General features: G+C 45.2%; 2 protein-coding genes across 19 annotated transcripts in view; one reads left to right on the top strand and one right to left on the bottom strand.

Annotated features, from left to right (window-relative positions):
• LOC144284804 (adenylate cyclase type 1-like) overlaps nt 1-15,465 on the top strand; it is a 414,796-nt gene that overhangs the window by 287,646 nt on the left and 111,685 nt on the right. Inside the window, exon 7 of one of the 4 annotated variants that reach the window (XM_077849867.1) lies at nt 174-289. The exons of the other annotated variants lie outside the window; for them this stretch is intronic. The gene's annotated coding sequence lies outside the window, so the exon portion shown is untranslated. Of the gene's footprint in view, nt 1-173; nt 290-15,465 lie in introns of those variants that run through there. 4 annotated transcript variants of the gene reach the window in all.
• Nucleotides 1-15,465, bottom strand: part of LOC144284801 (adenylate cyclase type 1-like) — a 131,461-nt gene that overhangs the window by 21,536 nt on the left and 94,460 nt on the right. The window lies entirely within an intron of this gene.

Raw genomic sequence — 15,465 nt, forward strand, 5'->3', positions numbered from 1 at the left:
GTTGCGTTTTGGCCTACCCCGCCTGCCGTGGCAGCAGCTCACCAGCGTCAGAGTGGCGGGCTGGGGCACGGGGCCATGCGGCCGATGGCGGGCCGTCCTCGTGGGTGTCCTCTGCCCATTGCTGCCGGCCTGGGCCCTGGAGCCGGTGCAGCCTGCGTGTTTTGTCTCTCCAGACCGGCCGCCGCAGATTGGCCACTGAGCTCCGTCAGCCGAGGTCCGCGGAGACCAGGGTGCCCGCCCGCGAAGCCCCCTCTCCAGTGTCGGTTTGCAATAAATCTGTATTTAAGCACTTCGGCGTCCGTGTGTGTCACTTGCTTCCGAGACTCTTCTCTGCGTGTGTGCGTTTCCGGAACTCCAGCCACGAGGTCCCTGGCTCACGGACAAAGCAGATGCCACCGTAGGGGTTCCTCAGTGTCTTCTGAACTGTGTCTGCTCTAACCTGTGGTTTTCAGAAATCTGATGAGCTTTCAAGAAAAAAGGATTTTCGTTGCAGAGCTGACATGGGTCTCCAGCAGGTTCTGAAAAGCTGAAGTGAGCGCAGGATCCCGAAGCTTCAGCCAGAGGACACCCCCCATGCTGGCACCCCGTGGAGCGAGTCTCGCCCTTCGGTGCTGGGCTCACCCATCTGCCTGCACCCTCCCGGGCACAGCACGTCGGCCACACTCCAGTCCCGGGGACCGTGCTTCTGGGCAGGCTCTGGCGACGCTTCTCGAGTCAATGGAGGATGCGTGGTGGCATTAGCGCACAAGTGCCCAGGACCAGAGATTATCTGCCAGGGAGGAGAGGCCCCATCTTTCAACAGTTTGCCCCAAAACGTGTGGGAGGGACAACAGTATCCATGTTCTACGTAGAAAGGAATGTCTGGGAGGCGGCAGTTGCGGTGTGGAGAGGAGTGAGCCCAGGACTGCCCACCTGAGGACAGACCCACAGCCACCCGGGTCTGCCCCACAGGCAGGCGGCGCTCCCGTGGGCCTCCCGCTGGCACCTGTCCCAGCCTGGGTGGGTGTGGGGGGGTAACACCGTCATTTCACGCGCCGCTCCCTGCTCAGCCGTCTGCTCAAGCCCCTGGTGCTCTCCCTGGGTGTGATTCTTTTTTTTTTTTTTTTTCTTGGAACATCGATGGGAAAAATGTTATATCTCTAATTTTTGCTAATATCTAACTTGGATTTAGCATTCCCATCAGTTAGGAAACATGTGTCAGTTCCTTTTTTTTTCCTTTGTAATTGACTTTTTATTGGTGTTCAATTTGCCAACGTATAGAATAACACCCAGTGCTCACCCCATCAAGTGCCCCCATCAGTGGCCGGCACCCCATCACCCCCACCCCCCGCACACCTCCCCTTCCCCCGCCTAGTTCCTTTCCTGGATGTGATTCTTGAGGGCTGGATGGCCTCCAGAGGTCAGCTTGCGTGCAGCCTGACAGCTGCCCTGGCCTGCCCTCTGCAGCTGAGCCCGGACCTGGGTATGGCCTTGTGTGTTCCCCTTGCCCTGAGGGGACCAGGCCCATGGACACTGGAGCCCACGCTGGGAGGCACGTGGTGAGTGTCACCCCGCCAGGCCGGCAGGCACAGCAGCCTGGCGGGGCTGTCCCGGCTGGGTGGTCTCCCGTCTGGCTAGCATGGAGGACGAAACCAGGCCGGGCCTCCCGCCTTCTCCGTCATGCTGCTTCCCACGCTGTTTAGCCAGAGCCGGATGCACTCGGGGACGTTTTGATGCAAACATGGTGTGAGGGCGACAGAGGAAGGCATGACCCTGAGGCTGGTGTTGGACCTCCCCGCCCCCCCCCCGCATGCTGCTCCAGTGGGGCCTCCCTGCCTCTGCCATCCATGTGGCACAGGCTTGGTACCGGCAGACGCTCTGCAGGTCAGGGGGTAGGCCCCTGGCGTCTTTTGCCGACCGATCCCCAACAGCCCAGGTTCTCCCCGAGGAGGGGTCCTGGTGTGGGTATAGCGGTGGGGAGGCTGGCGGTCTGGGACAGGCTCTCCTGCAGGGCAGGTGGTTGCGAAGCTGCCCAGGTCGAGGCCATCGCATGGCCTGGGTGGGGTCTCCTGGCAGCCCGCAGCAGGGGCCTAGGAGCCCTCCACCATGTGCCTGGCCCGCAGAGGGTCTGGGTTGGCAGGTGCCACGGAGGGGCTGCCAAGCAGCAGCTCGTGCTCGAGCTCAAAGGCATAGGAGTCCCGGGGGCCACCTGTCAGCTGTCCGGTGGTCAGGGGGGCCCGGGACAGGAGACCCCAGACCGGCGGGTCCCCAGCGAAGAGGAGCTCTGCTGCAGAAGCAGCCACAGGGCTGCGGGAGAGGGGCCAGGCGGGGCCCCACACAGCTCTGGGGTCCTCCATCACCCAGGGTGCTCCGGACCCCTGCTATTTCAACCCCCAGGCGGTTGGGCATCTGGCAAACATGTTGCGTGTAGGGTTTGGGGGCAGCCCGCTGTTGCATGTAGGGAGACGGCCTCTGGTGGGGAAGGTGCCAGGACTCGGCCCCGACTCCTGCCTCCACGCGCCCCCCACCTCAGCTTCCCACAGCAGCTGCTGTGAAGTCCCGGGGATACCTGCTGGCTCAGGGCTGCCCTGCGCCCCGGGCGCCCTGCTTCTCTGGCTGGGTGTGTCAGCCCTCTGGGTCACTCATATGTGGAATTTAAGAAACGAAACTGATGGGCATGGGGAAGAGAAGGAAAAATACAATGAGATAAAAACAGAGCGGGAGGCAAACTATAAGAGACTCTTAATCGTAGGAAACAGAGTGAGAGTCACTGGAGGGGAGGTGGGTGGTGGATGGGGTAGCTGGGGGATGGGCATTAAGGAGGGCATGTGAAGTGATGAGCACTACGTGTTATATGCAACCGATCAATCACTCCATTCTACCCCTGAATCTCATACTACACTATATGTTAACTAACTTGAATTTGAATACAATCTAAAAAAAGGAATGAAAAAAATCACACATTCTTGTGTACAGTGAACAAAGAACTCTGCATCCAATTTAAAAAGCAGTAATGGGGCACTCGCTATGTGCATCATCAGTTACCAAGAACTTGCTCACCACCATCTTTAAGGTATTAACACATCACAATTTCTAAGCTTTTTATTAAATCAGGGACTTCCGCTTCCTGAGAAGATACATACATACATACATGGTGCAAGCTGAAGCCTCCATCCCAACAACCAGAAAAGGCTGGTTACGCACAGACGTGCTCCTGGCGATAGTCAGGAAGCTGTCAGATGACCAGAGCTAGGTAAAGGATCCGTGCAGAGGACAGAGAGCCCTTCACTGGGGAGGCTGATGCTGGGGCACCATTTTGTCCCCAGGCCACTTGCCGATTCCAGCTCAGGACATCAGCTCCACTGGGATAAGAGGACACCACCACCATACAGTGACACACTGGAAACTCAAGGAGGCCCAGATGCAAGGCTGACGTTCCCACAGGACCTGTGCTTTGGCAAGGTGGGAGGTGAAGGGGACGGGACCGAGCGAAGCTTACCGTGGCCTCGCAGTACCTACGGGATAGGCCTCTGCTAGTGAGAACGGGTCTCCCACAAACACAGACCCACCCACGTGGGAGCTGCCAGATGACTGAGCTGCATGGGGCAGAAGACTAAGTATGACGCTCCAAATCCCTGAAAGGACTAGCGTAGTGCTTGTGAGGCCTTCCAGTGCTGAGGACAAAGAGCCTGCTTCTGACTAGTGGGTCTCAGTCAAAACACAGACTGTCCACAGGGGAAAAACAGGGACAAATTACAGGGGCACCGAAGGCCAGCTCGATGCACCAAAGAGAAGAAGGGACTATCGACCAACCAAATAAACCATCTGGCCCTCGATTTTCTTTCATTCACCGTGTTAGGCACACATCCAAAGAGTTACCAGAAATGTACACGGGAAGGAAAATGCAACCAATAATTCAGAATAAAAATAAGCAAAGACTGTGAAGTAAGTAAGATCTTGGTAAGAAAAACAGGTAACAAGATGGACAGAAGTGGATGCAACAGATGGAGAACTGAATGAGGAGAGTGTAATGCATATGAAGAAATCACATGGATATTCTAGATTGATAAAATAAACTATCTTTCATCAAACATTCATTGATGGCTTAACAGAAAACTCGGATGGCATAGGAAAGGACAAGATTCGTGGGTTCTGAGACAGAGCACACAGACAATACCAAAACTGGAGAGTAGGCAGAAGAAGCAATGAAAAGAACAGAAGACACACGGTCCACAGCAAAAGGCCCATGATACTTTACTTGAGGTCCCAGGAAAAGAGGGACAGAGACAGAAGCAACGTCCAGAGAGAGAACAGCCAAGGATCCCAAACTGCAGAAAGACACCAACTCCCACATTCAAGAGGCAGAATGAAAACACGTGTGCGCTTACATGTCCATCTGCCACCACCTTCCGACTCAGACCATGACCTCCACACACTCCTAGGGCACGTGAAGAATTTTGAAAGACAGCAGTTAGGTCCAGATGGTTTACAGCTGTCGATTCCTGATCCCTGGCTCAGCTAGTCCTTCCTGTCCCCGAAAGCTGACGAAAGCTCCTGAGGTAGCACCCGATGCCATTTCGCCCTCATCACATCCTACCCCACCGCCGCTTTTCTGTCACTTACCAGAACGAAGGCCTCCTCCTTGCTCCTCCTGTACTGTGCTCCAGAGTGAGTGGTAAAAGGTACTGGAACACCACAGAATCCCCTGTTAACCGCAAAGCCTTTCTAAAGTCAAGGCGTCACTGAGCCTGGGACAGAACATCCAGTCTTTCCTTCTTTGCGTTCATTTCCATAAAAAGAGGAGCATGACAGCAGACCCACGCCACCTGGCCTAAATTCATCTGTCCTAAATTCAGGGACAGTGACGATGGGATGGTGAGAGTGGTGGCGGTTCCTGCTGAGAGATCCTGCCTCCTCAATCCCGAAGGATCATCAGGGAAGGGCGTCAAGCTGACTGGGAGCCACGCACAAAGAGAACAGGAAAGAAAGGCTGCAGACAGCGGAAACTCAACTCACCAAGGCAGAAAGCTCACGGCAAAGACCTATACTGTCTCTAAGCATGGAATTACCTCAGGTTTGGCTTTAAAAAAAAAAAAAAGAAAAGAAGAAAAGAATCCTGGGAAATAATTCACACACACTATCTACAAAGTCACAGTGCTGAGTCAGGAGCCAGAGCCCGCCCACTCACACATGCCTCGGTCTGTCTCAGTTACGTATTTTCTGTGACATTTCAAGGAGGAAGAGGTGAAAGATGCTACATGAATTTCCAGTAGACCAATTTTAAGTCAAAGAATCATTTCTCAGAACTGATATATATATATATATATATATATATATATATATCAGTATAAATATATATATACATATATTTAACATTATATAACATAAGATATATCGTTACGTAAACATTTATGCAAACTTAGAGGAACAGTATCAAGTTTTTACACAAAGAATATCGGGTACTATAAATTTTTACTAAGCACATATATCTACCCCCTCATCAGGAAGGTAAGCACCTTCCTGCTTATTCATTCCTAGCATGCCCTTGTTAACATTACATGGACTTCGAAAACAGTGTAATTCATCCTACTGTAATGACATACTATAAACATATATAATATACAAACAACATACCTAATAATCATTCAAACTTCATTTCGAAGCCCCACAGCATATCATTTATGTTTACTATTAATTTCCACCAGACTTTACATCACCCTGGTCATAGTATTCATTCATGGGTACATGAACTGAAATTTTATAAACTCTCTCTCCACCTTGCTAAGAGAGGCATCCCAATGGCATTTTATTTCATGTTTAAAAATTACCAATCATACTATTAATTTTGCCGTTTATATCAATTGTGCATCAGTACCATTTATGATAACAATTCTTTCTGACCGATTTTCACACTTAGAATAGTAGCCAAAGACACTAAAACTTTAGAAACCTTACGTCCATGTGTATGTATACGGGTCTCTATATGTACACACATACACACAGACAAATGACAGGATACTTATTAAAACATCTTCCCATTATAAAAACCATAAAATAAAATCTATGGAGGAAATGAAAGAGACAGGAGTTCAAGAAGAAAAGCAAATATAATTGTTCTGACAGTGAAAAGGGAGAGCTCAGTCAGGTAAAGTTCAAAGGGATATAGTGAGCATCAAACTATCATGGTAGTAACGTCCTATTGGATACATATTCAATACTGAGATATAAAATACTTTTATAAGGTCAACTTTTCCCATACACTAGAAACTCCATCCTGTACTGTTGATACTTGAGATGAAAAAGTTTGAGGTCCAATTTAAAAATGGGGAGGGGGTGACAGTTTTGACAAACTATGGAGGGAGATCTTGAGCACTCTGCTGAAGCACAACCAGTGTGATTGCTTGCACAAAGAACACAAGTCTCGCACCACCACCGTCAAGGCCCTGCAGGACACAGTGGCTTGGATGCTCAACCTTTCATAAAGCCCTCATTCCCTCATGCAAGGGTCACAGCCACAGTGGCCCTGCTCAGTGAAGACGACGCCCCAACGTCTTCCCACTTCAGAATCGGCACCTCTCTATTCCCTCCACCTGGAATGCTCTTTGACATAATCCCTCTCATCATTCAAGATTCGACTCTAAATGCCTCACAAAGAATGCTCGGACTTTTAGTTTGGTTATGTGTGTATTACGGTACTCTGCATGGTAATATTTTGTGTCATTTCTTACAACTGCATGGGAGTCTACGACTATCTCAAAGAAAAGTCTTTACAAAACGCTCTGGGGCTGCCTTCTGCAACAGATCTATCTGCAACCGCTAAGCTCTGCCATGACTCCCCCTACCCCTCGTCACTTCCTTGCCTGTCACCCAACATCATTCCTCCACACTACCCACTGTTTTCTGAAATTACTGATTGGCTCACTCCTCTATTTCCTGAGACCCCACAAGGAAGTCAGCTCCAGAAATACAGAGTCCTTGTCTTGCTCATCACTCTCCCCCAGAACTTAAAATGAGGCTGGGCCTCAGGAAGCTTTCACTAGATGAAAATGCACGAGGCAGAGGTGATACCCAGTGACAGGATAGGAAGACCTGACGTCACTGCTGTGACATGTTACCTACTTAAGCTCATGTAGTTCACTCCTTATGAGAATTCTGGAAGAAAGAGTAATTCTCCATATTTGTAGTTGAATGAATGGAGCTTAAGGGGTTAAATAACTTGGCTGACGCTGCATCAGGTCGGCCATTAGGAAGTACTGATGAAGTACTTCATCAGGAAGTAATGGTGTTGTTCAAAGTCAGGTACTAGAGATTAATAAGCCTACACAGAGCTTTCCTCGCCACAAGCCCCTCACAGGGCTTTCCATTTATTGCCTCAATTGATCCTCACGACAGTCTGCATCTGATCACATCAAGGGTTCAGAGCACGAAACCAGGCTCGGAGAGTCAAGGAGGTTTGTTCAAGCAAGTACAGCTGCTGTGGAACACAGGGAACTCGGGGCTGCGACCCCAGCTCCAGCTCCCCCGGAATCCCACGCGTGCACAGACGAGAGACAGAGATTTAAAGGAATGCACACAAGGTCACGCAGCTGGATGGACAAAAGGCTGAATTAAGAGTAGGCCAACGACCTATTAGTCAAATGAGCTTCCCAGCCTGGCGGATCGTGCCGCTGTCAAACACTTGAAAGTTTACATTTACTACAGACTTTCACGGATAAGATCAAGATTTTATAATGAACATTAGCCATGCTACTGAAAACATAAGTAGACCGAGGTAAGAGACAGCCGACACGGAATACATGTCCTTATGGCCACCGTACACCACGCATACTCACTGCTCCGGAAGATGACCAAAATCTAACTGCATGCATGTTGGGCTTTGATCTCTACAAGGTATAATCTTACTTAGGAATATTTAGTATTATTTCATAACATTTTCCTATCTATGGACAAACAGATCATTACAAACCAGGATGAAAACTGTTCATGATCCCCAAAGCTCTACATCTCTAGGGGAAGAAAAAAAAGTGCGTCAGAAACAGAAAAATCTTATATACCGTATGTATCCATGTGCTCTCTGATAAATACAAAAGATTTTCTCACCAAAAGAGCACGACACTTCAATGTACTTGCACAAGGCTCACATGTGCCTTAAAATAATGAACAATCAGAAACTGAAGAACAATAGTAAGTTGCAACAAAAATGACAGATACAGCGTGTATCTGACTTTACTTTGTCTCTACCAATACTGGGGGGAACACTCTTTAATGGGGTGGCCGTTTCCCAGTTAACACTGTTCAAACCTGAACAGCAAAATTTTGGTTGAACAGCCAAAGTCAGGTCTCTATCCTAGAGGATCATAAAATGTTAATGATTCGAAGTTTTCTATTTTCCTTCCCTCATCGCAGACATAAAAAGTTGTGAGGAAAACAAAAGATACTAATGGTATCCAAAACTCGGATAATGCTAGATTTAACAGTATGCTCATGTTGCAGTCTGCAACTAAAACAATTTGCATTGAAAATGTTAAGTAGGTATTTCTATCACTACAACTATAAACAGGACAGGATAAATCAGACCACTGTGACAGTTCAAGTGGAGAATTTAGGAGCAGAAAGAAGAAAGATTTTCAGCAATATATGACAAGTTCAATTATTTTAGACTTAAATCTGGTAAAAAAAAATGTAATTAAATTGAAAACATGCAATCAAATAGCATATATATATATATTCCGATATAGCACAAGATGATGAAAGATAAGATAATTTTCCTTATGGAGATTCCGACCTAAGCCCAAATGAAAAGAAAAAAGAAACCTATCCTCATCATGGCAGGTGACTATGTCCTACGAAAAGATCCTTGCATCATACAAAAATGCAACTCCTATAACAGAACTTTAACATGGGGGAAAACGAGGTCATTTTTTAAAGTAAACTGCTGTTGCAAGGTAACTTTTAATTTGCGCACATAATGTAAATTGCTACGGTCAGCGCACCTTGGGTCACGGAAACAACGGCAGCTGGATCCAGAGGTGCCCTGGCAGCCCGGGTGTTCAGGCAAAGTGCCGTGAACAGTGAGGATCGATGATCTCCTCAAAGTGTCACGGCCAGATCCTCGGCAGGGTGGCTGGAGGGCGATATTCAGAGAGCAAGCACGTGCTTAGTGTTACACTTTAAATTGATGCTGACATTGTCGATTGCGAAAAGAAAGTTTTTCCTCAGTAACATAGGAAACCACCCAGCTAACCTTCTGGAGGATATCAGATAATCATGGTAGGTGGTTGTGCAAGAGCTAACATCTCAGAAACGTGAACACATATGAAATACAAACAAGCAGCCGTTGCGGAGATTTACTATAGTGATCAACATTTTAATTACTTTCTGTTCTCTTAGATGTACAGGACTATTGCGATGAATATTTGCTCCATGTATAAACAAAGCAGTATTTTTAGCCTGGTATTTGCATTTGGTGGCAAAAAAACTCCCACAAGGGTACGAATAACCACGAGTCATGTGCTGATTAATCTGAGACTTCTCGAGTCACGTGTTAATTTAAGGAATTAATATGATCTTTGCTGGTAACGCTACACATTTGTCACACGGCATGCAGAGAATGACTTCTTGGATGGTCAGATTTCAAACAAATCTCCAACCCTGCAAATACGGAGAGGATTTTTTCGAATCACTGCTGATGGTGACTCAATAAAAACCGAGGGCCTAAATATGAAAACAAGCTCCTACCAGAAAATCGCTAGACCAGTCTACACGTGTGAAGATTGATGAATAACTCGAGTGTGCAAAGAAGTGTTCTCCACAAAAGAGAAAGGAGGACCACGATGGAAGGTGTGCGACGCAGGCCGAGCCGCATCCTCAGCCGGCCCCGGCCCCCCGGCCCCCGGCCCCAGCCCCGGCCCCCCAACCCCGAAAGGGGCTAGCACACACTGCGGCCCCGCTGCTCCGTATTCCTGCCAATGCCCTGCGCTCTGGACATGCAGCCTTACCTCAGCAGCCACGGACTATCTATCAAGTGGGTTAAATTGCTTCATGTTTTCAAGGCGTCTTATAAAGCATTCTAGGGAAAATGTTCCGCTCCGTCATTCCTGACCTTGTAGAAACGGTGCCCCAGTAAGTGTTAATATTGATGAAAACCACACGATCTCGGTCATTTACCGCTGACTGACACACACAGGCCCAAGGTAACACAACACAGCTTCCCTGGTTCTTAGAACGTATACATATGACCAAAGTCGAAATACTGAACTTTCTTTTTTCAGAAGAAGCTCCTACATTTTTCTGGTTAAGACTGATCCATTGCTTAAACTCTGCCCTTTATTTTTATTTTTAAATGTTTTTAAATAATACATTTACATTATATTGGGTTTCAATTGGCCAATCCAAAAAAATGGATTCTCACCTCCATTCCTGATTTTTCATGCCTGAATTATAGATGTCATGATACCATGAGATACTTTAGGATGCCTATGCATTGCAAAGTAAAAACTTCTACCAGCAGCTGGCTGACCGCTAACCCTAGGTCAGAACATGGGGCTACTGTATTTATCACTAATTCTGATATGACAATTTACTATAAACTTAATTGTTAAAGCTCTCCTAAAACATCAAGAGTATGACACCATGTGTTTACATCAAAACCAGCAGACATAAAAAGATGAAATCGGAGTATATTAAGTATTACTCCCTTTTCCCCACTGGATAATCACTACTTGATATTTCAAACACTCAGAATATTTCTCAATGTTTCCTGTCAAAGGATTGTTAATGAAAGGAAAGGGGGAACGAGTTACAGAACTTTAGAACTGAGCTGATGCAAAGAAAATTAGACATTTCTTTGAAATCTCACATTTTTGTAACTGGCTACATAAAATATGGGTTCACTTTAATATAAAAATGACAATCTTCTCCATTCCTCGCATATACACAGGAAAGCAACTACCACGTTTGGTGGAAACATGAAGGGGAAGACGGGTCAGAGGGAACTAGAGAGGGATGCCTTTAGCACCAGCTCTCAAGCTTAAACAAGGAAAATAATCACTTAGGAAAGATTGACACATAGCATTGTTTCCACAGTAAACACTTAGAAATATCATAAATTAAAGTAGCGTGAAATCGCACTATCATGATGCAGATAAACAACAGATTGTGAGGTCATTAAATTATAATGTAAATCTGTTATCTATAAAATATATGCAATGATGTCTATGATATACGGAGGAGACAGAGCATGCTGCAAAACATCACGATCAACAGATTCTCATTTATACAAAATCCTATACGTACATTTCTAAATCTGCACGAGAACACGTGACCAGTGAGAGACATCAGCAAGAGCTAACAGGAGCTGTCTCCGAGTGACGAGATCTGCAATTCCGTTTACTTTTTGCACTTCTATACACTGATTGCATTTTTAACGATCATTTATCTGAAAAGTTCTTTCCAAAGTAAAATGTCTTATTTTTTGAAGAGATTCTGACATGAAATGAGAAAGAAAAAACAAAGGGCTTTATTTTTAAAGAAGAAAAACTTCTTCTAGCAAGGTCCTGTGCTAGTCTACTACCCTGAAGGGACTGTGCACTTTGAACTTTGGGAAATGTTCACTGTGCCTACAGAGTAGTCCCATGCTCATTCTGTCATTTCTGCAGTGAGTAGCACCATATAAGAGGTAGCGAGGGCAGCCCCGGTGGCACAGCATTTTAGCGCCGCCTGCAGCCCAGGGTGTGATCCTGGAGATCCTGAATCGAGTCCCAGGTCGGGCTGTCTGCATGGAGCCTGCTTCTCCCTCTGACTGTGTTTCTGCCCCTCCCTTTCTCTCTCTCTCTCTCTCTCTCTCTCTGTGTGTGTGTGTGTGTCTCTATGAATAAATAAATAAAACTCTTAAAAAAAATAAAACAGGTGTCAAGAAGAAGTCAAAGGTACTCCACCCTCTGATACAGAATGTGTTTTCATGGGAGGCTCAGGGACCAGTAGTGGGTTACTCTCGACCACACTGCTCTCAATACATCAAGCACAAACCCACTAAGAGACTTAGGCGTGCCTCTGCTGTTATGACATTTTGGTCAAAATGGCAAAGTGCATCTTAATTACACTTTCGATAGGTATGTACTTATAGGTGTCATATATTCAACGACCTTTCCGGGTCACGATATAACTGAGTACACTTAGGAGGTGTAAAGTTAACAAATTAAAGCTCTGACAGATGATAGGACAGAAAATTCTATCCAGAGTTTCACCGATACCATGAAATTATCATTTTGATGGCCCACATTTGTGATGCTCTAAATATATGCACAGTGTAAAGTAGTCAATCTGGATTTCTACAAAAGGACACTGAGCACAAAATGGAAACATAAAGACAGTTCTATGAAATGAATCTCATAAACTATCGACCGAAGAACAGTATATGTTTAAACTACACAGTCTTTGACTACATGATCATTTATCATACTCAAGATAAAAATAGTTTAAAAAATAGTTGATAATTGATGATTAAGACAAAATTCGTATAACACTAGCATTATTCTTTCCAAGTATTCCAGGCAGAAATTCTTATAGGACACAACCAAAAGTATGGGCTATTTACATGCTGTTATTTTAATAAAAGCAGAAAGAAAAATAAGACCTCACAAAATGTTGAAATAGCTATCTACAGACATTGTAAATCTTTAGGAAGACACTCTGAAACATCAATACGATTGCAAACACACACGCATGCGCATATTCCGGTACGATGAACTTGAAAATTAACAAGCTATGTTGGAGTTACAAATAATGGTCCTAATTAGTCTTTTCCCGAAGTAGTAAACAGAAATACTACCTCAGGGTTTTCTGATCAGTGACAAAGTCATTAATAAATGAAACCAGGGGCAGCCCCGGTGGCACAGCGGTTTAGCGCCGCCTGCAGCCCGGGGCGTGATCCTGGAGACCCTGGATCGAGTCCCATGTCGGGCTCTCTGCATGGAGCCTGCTTCTCCCTCTGCCTGTGTCTCTGCCTCTCATTCTCTCTCTGCGTCTCTATGAATAAATAAATAAATAAATAATCTTTAAAAAAAAATAAATAAAAATAAATGAAACCAAAATGGCTAGCAATCAATAAAAAACTGTATTTGTGAGGGAAACATTTACTGCTACGCTAGGCTTCCATTCCGTATAGGCAACAGATTCATTTTAGTATGTAAAATGCTCGGGGTTGAAGAATGCTTTCGACAAGAAATGATAAAGATGTTCCCCTATCACAGTAACGAAAACATATATTCATGTTGTTTTTTTTTGAACTGCTCATCTTCCTAAAAAAATTAAGTAATGGCTAGGAAAACATAAATTGTAAGAAGCAAGAGGTTCATTTCCCTTAAACAAAACTCCCAGAAAGCAGGCAAGAAAAAAAGACAAAAGACCTCAACAATTGGAAAAGTTGGGGAAGGAGGGGAAAATCTGAAAGCAAGCAAGATGAAAATAATGAAAATACCAGCTGACATAAAACAGGGATAGAATGCAGTCTAATCCCCAGACTCCTGAGCAAGGACGTATGCAAAATTAGCACGGGAACACAAAACTACAACACAAAGACGGGACGCGGAGCATCGGGACCAAGTATCAAACAAAGCATATCGAATTCGGAACTTGCTCATCAAACTGGATTAATTCTCCCTCTTGACAAAATGCGTTTTGAGTTCAGGTTACGTCACAGGAATATTTTTATGGAATGAATTAAAAAATGTAGAGAAAGACTCTGATTCCTCTGACTCCCCTTAGTGAAAGAAAATCTGTGAATCCTGCTAAAGTTAATTAAAAGCCACGAGGGATCGATGAAATGACGGATTCAATACAGACTGTGACATTCTGGGCCAAAACTGAACTGTCATCAAAAAGTAATGGTTTTGGTAGACCCTGGCTAACAAAGGAGAAAGGACATCAAACACAGAGACTTTTTTTTGCCAAGAATGATAACACTGGCGAGAGAGAACCTCAAAGTGACATACATACATACATACCGACAACTGAGTATGTATATTCAGCGTAAAGACTCACCAGGAGCAGGTGTCCATGCCTCTGTGGACAAAACAAAGCAAAACTAAACAACTTTGGTTAACAGATCAACACTACATATTAAAATCCAGACACTATAAATTCTGGCACAGAGGCCGAGGCACATATTACCTGAGAACACTGTTGCTGTCTCTATCTGGTGAAATACAAAGGAGTGTGAACCTCGTAAATGCAATTTTGGTATCAAAGTCCAACTGACTCTTTGTAATGTGCTCTGGCTTTGCAATTCTCAACATAGCAGGTGATAACCTGATAGAGAAGCGAATACTACCGTGACTTCGGTTAGCTGCATGTGAGTTGTTTAAATATCAAAAGGTGAAGTACGACAAATTAGGAATAAAACACAAATTTATGGAAAGGGTGCTTCAAGAATGAAACCTGGCTAAAACTCAAAAGCAGGAATCTTCCCAAGTGATCCTTCGCTACAAAATTAATTCACATTAGTGGAAGGCTTTGCTATGTCCAGTGCTGGGAATGTTTTTGTCCTGTCGGAAACACTTCACGCAAAATACCGAATTTCCGTATTTCACCGTTATGTCCCGTTGTTTTGCTCAGAAAGAGCATCAAACCTCTGTGCTAAATTTAAAATGAATTACAATTTTGCTGGAGGTTTAATTGCTAAGTAATTTGTTTGAACAGTTTAAACCACTTACAATTTTAGTCAACATACACATTTGCAGGCAATCATACGGGGAAACTCATAAAACCACAGCTAAATTCCTAGGGATCCAAGGGTTATAGACAGAATTAACTAACAAATGATCATTATGATTGGATGTCAACTGCATTCCTAGATTTTAATTCATTTACATATGTTAGAAAACCATTAGTCTGAGTAAAGGACTAAAAATTGCTTTTAAAGCAGCAACACTATGTAAATCTAAACAGAAATTCCAAACGTCCTGTCATTCTTCTGGGAGTTCAGAGCAAAACTCCTTCTTACGTGAAAACGGAATTAAGGCTGAGAGCCCACAAGACTCCCTGACATGCTTCGTAAGTTAGAAAATGAGCCCATAGATAGGAGATCATAAAGATGCTTTTCTTCCAACAGAGACGGCTTCCTTACTACTCACCCAGTTCCTGAACTCTGTCATGAGCTAGTGAACCCCTAGAACAAAGCTGAGAACAAAACCTGGGTTTCGGCACGACTCCACAGTTGAACTCAGAACCAGATTAAAACCAGGGCTTACGAGAGCTTTCCCGCTGTCACCTTCACCCGTGGGTCATCCCTAATCCCACCCCAGACCAGCGACAAGACAGCAAGCTCCCATCCTTGCAGGAGTGCGCCGTGGAAGCGTCACAAGCCAGAGACAGAGGGGTTGTGTCCCTCAGAGGGAAGCTACAGGAAATGGTGTCCTTCTTTTCATTTTGTCGCTCTTAAGGAACAGCTCTGAATCATGCACTCTCCTTTAAAAATGTTCTCCTCAT

This window comes from Canis aureus, chromosome 15, assembly GCF_053574225.1.
Source record: "Canis aureus isolate CA01 chromosome 15, VMU_Caureus_v.1.0, whole genome shotgun sequence".
In the NCBI taxonomy this organism is placed as follows: Eukaryota; Metazoa; Chordata; class Mammalia; order Carnivora; family Canidae; genus Canis; species Canis aureus.